Source organism: Psammomys obesus, unplaced genomic scaffold, assembly GCF_907164565.1.
Source record: "Psammomys obesus unplaced genomic scaffold, mPsaObe1.curated_primary_1811, whole genome shotgun sequence".
Taxonomy (NCBI): Eukaryota; Metazoa; Chordata; class Mammalia; order Rodentia; family Muridae; genus Psammomys; species Psammomys obesus.
This window is the reverse complement of record NW_026596088.1, coordinates 1515736-1520847: the sequence shown is the minus strand read 5'-3', so window position 1 is coordinate 1520847 and position 5112 is coordinate 1515736. Positions and strand designations below refer to the sequence as shown.

General features: G+C 45.7%; 1 pseudogene; it reads right to left on the bottom strand.

Moving 5' to 3' along the window:
• Nucleotides 1–4350, bottom strand: part of LOC129691529 (40S ribosomal protein SA-like) — a 6725-nt pseudogene extending 2375 nt beyond the window's left edge.
• Nucleotides 4351–5112: the final 762 nt, after the last annotated feature.

Genomic DNA, 5112 nt, shown 5'->3' with positions numbered 1-5112 from the left:
TGGTGTCACCTCCACAAGATCAGCAAACTCCCTTAACTGCTGAGCCATCTCTCCAGCCCATCCCACCCCTTTCCAGACAGGGTCTCACTGTGCATCCCTGGCTGACCCGACACTTGTTATGTAGACCAGGTTGGCCTAGAACTCACAGTGACCTGCCTCTGCTTTCTGAGTGCTGAGATTAAAGGCATGTACTACTATGCCTGGCTTCCTCCCTCCCCCCAACCCACACTTTATTATTATTTTTAATTGCATTTTACCATATAGCTCAGGCTGGCCTGGAACTTTCCATTCTTCTATTTCAGCCTCCCAAGTTCTGGGGTTCTAGACATGTGACACTCTGCCTAGCTAGGATTCCTTTTTTCTCCCCGGGGCCTCAAGTGTGCTAAGCACACTACCACACTACCGAGCTACCCCTTTAGTCCATTGGGAGAACCCCTACAGTGTCTGCTCACAGAAAGAGCCAGGGACTTCATTGCCCAGCCCCCTCCTGCCTAAACAGACCGGCACTCCTAGACCTAACTTTATAATGCCCTTTTACAGGAAAAAAAATGAAGGTTTTACCTCACGCCCTCCAAGGTTGTGGGTTCCATGACACCACATGTAGGCACAGGAATGAGAGGTACATAGTAAGTTCCAGGACCGCCAAGGATACTTAGTGAGGGTCTTAAAAAACGAAACCCAAGAAAGAAAGAAAGAAAACAAAAACAGACAAAAAAAACACGACAATAACAAACAAACAAACAAAAAGACCAACCAACCAAATTAAGCCAACACTGCCGCTGGGTAGCAAGTTATTGACTTCTCTGTCAGTTTCCCCATCTGTGCCATCTGTATGTGAGAAAAAGAATGCAAACTATACACCAAGCTACTGTGAACGAAACACTAGGCACGGGGCCCTACACTGTTAAGCCTGGGGTTTAGCCGTTAGTGGGCATTACAAGGCCTGACCCATAGGAAACAGAAAAAAAAAAAAAAATACCAGTTGTTGCAAATCTGAGAGGAGAGACAGACAAGGTTTGCAACTTTCTGGGAAACCCTTCAAAACCACTCTCTGGTCCCTGTTTCTTCTTTTGGAGAATGGGGCCCCATTCTCCAAAGGAAGAAGAAGCTTCCTTCCCAGAGAAACAGAAAATGCTATGTAAGTAGATACCCTGAGAAAGGGACCCAAGCCTGAACACATTTATTTCTTCCCTATGTGCCTTACATACACACTCAGGAGTAATGCTACATTCTTTAAGTTTGACCTCACAGGGCCGAGAAGAAACAATGTTATATATTTTCAATGCTCCCACACTTCTGGCGTTCCCCCAGATATCAGGCATGCAGGCGGGAAATACAGGCAAGCAGAACATACGCAATAACTATAAAAAAGGTTGTTAGCTGGGTGGTCATGGCACACGCCTTTAATAATTCCAGCGCTCTAGGAGGCAGGGGCAGGTGGATCTCTGTGAGTTCAAGGCTAGCCTGGTCTACGAAGTGAGTCCAGGACAGTCAAGGCTACACAGAGAAACCCTGTCTCGAAAAAACAAAACAAAACAACAAGAAAAGCAACAACAAAAAGATGGCTTGGGAGCTATAAAGATGGCTCAGTGGTGGAGAATGCTTACTTCTCTCTCAGAGGACTCATGTTTGGAGGCCAGCAACCACATTAGGTGACTCAGAAACACCTGTAACTCCAAGGAATCATACAACCCCCTGGCTTCTGAGGCTACACACATATAAATAAAATAAATGGCAAAAAAAAAAAAAATGGCTCAAAGGGTTAGGGCACCTGTTGTCAAGCCTGACAAGTTGATCTTCAGGACACAGGACACGTGAAGGAAGCGGAGAACTGACTCCAGCTTTGATGTGTGGTGCTCCCCCCTGCCCACCTTCCAATGTGAGTGCGTGTGTGTGTGTGTGTGTGTGTGTGCGCGTGCATTCGCACACATACACACCTTCAGGATCTGGGAACGTTTAGATTTCACATTCTTGAGGTAGCAATGCTCAACCCATTTTCTAAATAAGTCAAAACCTGTCAACTGGCCAAGCAGTGAAAGAGTGAGGAGGGTGTTTGGGATACAGGTGACAGGTCAGGTCACTTCCACCTGTCCACCAGTCCTTTTACACGAAAAACAAAGGTCTAGAGCTGATTGTGATTGTGTATGCTTCTCTCAGCACTGGGCAGGCCGAGGCTGGCCTGAGCGCCTGGGCAACATCCTGTCTCAACTATCCTAACCCTATCCCAAAAAAGAGAAAGAATAAAAAAACGAAGTCTTAGGACAGGCATGATGGCATACACTTTTAATCCCAGCACTCAAGAGGCAGAGGCAGGTGGATCTATGTGAGCTCAAGGCCAGCCTGGTCTACAGAGAGAGTTCCAGGACAGCCAGGGCTACACAGAGAATCCCTGAGTCAAAAAGAAAAAAAAAAAAAAGACTTGGGATGTTATCCCCAGCACTGAGATAGAGGATGGATGGATAGACAGACGATAGATAACAGTCCATGTTTGTGGAATACCAGTCAAGTGTGGCCCAGTCATTATTCTATTGTTAATTTTTAAATCTTACTTACTGTTTTATTTTTATGGCACTAGAGATGGAATCCAGGGCCTTGGGCTGGGCAAGGAACCTACCACTGAACTGCAATCACAGCCCTAGTCATCCTTAGTGGAACTTATAATGAATAGACTGGGATGTACTACAATGTAGTTAAAGGCTTATGAAGTGACCAGGGTAATGGCATCTTATTCTGTGTGGTGGTTTGAAGAAGGATAGTCCCCACACGATCAGGTATTTGAATGCTTAGTCAGGGAGTGGCACTGTTTGAGGAGTTTTAGGAGGAGTGGGCTTGTTGGAGAAAATGTGTCCCTGGGGGTGGGCTTGGAGATTTCAAAAGCCCACACCCAGCCCAGGCTCTCTCTCTCTCTGGATCAGGATGGAACTCACAGCTACTGCTCCAATGTCATGAGTGTCACCATGCTTCTGCCATGCCCCCGTCATCATGATAACGGACTAACCCTTTGAAACTGCATGCTTAGCCCCAGTGAGTAAGACATCCAATCTTACCCAAGTTTTATTCTGTGTCTGCTCAGGCAATTTTTCAGCTCCTAAACCCCCTGAACAGTCATAGCCACCATGGCCACACAGTCACATCACATTCGGGACTTTTCACAACTCTGAGGATACTCCAGATGGATACCAAAATATCTGCTAAATTTGTAGTCAACACAAATGTTGCCAGGGTTTCCCCGACCTACACCTGACGACCATGCAATTGTGAGTTTTGCTGTTAAACATCTCTGTGCTTCTGAGCTTTAGCGTAGAGAGGTCTTGGTTGCTTGCTGATAAAAGACCCTAATTTGGCCTTATATTCTTGGTGCTCTGTAACCTTCTTACCTGGACCGTAGCACTTATACATGCCACACACTTCACCTATTTTCTTCACTTAACCCTCCCAATATTCCTGTGTTGCTGGTGCTGTGATTCATGTTCATTTGGTACGGAAGAGGATAGCAACACTCGGAAAGACCTTCCAAGATCACAGAGCTAACAAGTGGCAGCTTTGGGGTTTGAACCCAGGCAATCTGACTTTGTTAACTTAGGACAGAAAGAAAAGAAAGAAACAAACAAACATGGGAATGAAAAAGAGCCTGGACATCTGGTTGAATTGTCTTGTGATGAGCCAGCATTTTCAATACACGGGGCCGGAGTGATGGCTCAGTGGTTACTGCTCTTTCAGAGGACTTGGGTTCGGTTCCCAGGACACACATGGTTCACAACCATCTGTAACTCCAGTTCCAGAGGATCAGGATGCCCTCTGCTGACCTCCGTGGGGCCTTGATGCCCATGTGCATAGCCATACATACAAACAAAACATACATACACTCCAAATGAAATAAATCTAACGTTTAAAAAACTCCAACGGGATTAACAATGTTTGCCGTGGAGGTTGCCTACATGGAAACAATATTTCTTTCACACAGAGATATTTCAAATGAATGTTAGGATAGCAATGAATTATGCTTAAGGCTTAAGCACTTTCGGCCTTTCTCCTTTCCCAGCCCCGTAAGCCTGTGGTTTCCTGGCAATCACACACACACACACACACACACACACACACACACACACACACACACACCTCATTTATACGAAAAGACATTTTAACCCTTTTATAGGACCTTTTGTTTCATGTTTTATCTTATCTAATTACAATTCTGTCCAAGGCACCTCCAGAATGATACTATAACCCTACTCATTGAAAATGAGAAATGAAACAGACAAGAGGATTCTCTTAGAGATCTACCTAGTGAGCAATGGAATTCCAAAATCTCACCATTACCTACTGCCAAGGCCTGTATGACTCACCCATCCTTGAGTGTGTCTTATCTTTTCTCTGAAAGTCCTTTCTTTCCTGGTTAACTCAAGTTAAAAGTTCTTCCTGTTCAGGAAGAGCCCTGGCTGTCCTGGAACTCACTATGTAGACCAAGCTGGCCTCCAATCACGGAGTTCTACCTGACTGTCTCCTGAGCGCTGGGACTGAGCATGCGTGCTACCATGCTGAACCTATCTACATGCCGGACATGGCTGTAACAGTGCTTCAGACATAAGCACATGTAATCCCCAAAGCAAACTAGTCTAGAGGTGAGGAAGATGAGGTTGAGATACATGGGCAGAACTGAAACTAGACCCCAACTGACTGGCTCAAAAGTACACTCAGGCTGAACATACACCTTTAATCCCAGCACTTAGGAGATCAAGGCAAGCAGATCTCTGTGAGTTCGAGGCCAGCCTGCTCTACACGGAGACTTCCAGGACAGCCAGGGCTATGTAGAGAGAACCTGTCTCAAAAAAAAAAAAAAAAAAAAAAGCCAAAATCAAAAACAAGAATGCACACCAGTGGGCAGGGACATGGCTAGGTGGTTAAGAAGGTGTTCTGCTCTTGAACTTGGGTCAGGTGACTCAGAACCCCCTGCCACTCTAGTTCCAAGGAATTCAAGCCCCTCTTCTGGCCTCCTTGGGCCTCTGCACTCACACGTGCATATCCCCTAGTCATATGTGTGTGTGTGTGTGTGTGTGTGTGTATATATATATATGGCTTTTTGAGACAGCGTTTCTCTGTGTAGCTCTGGCT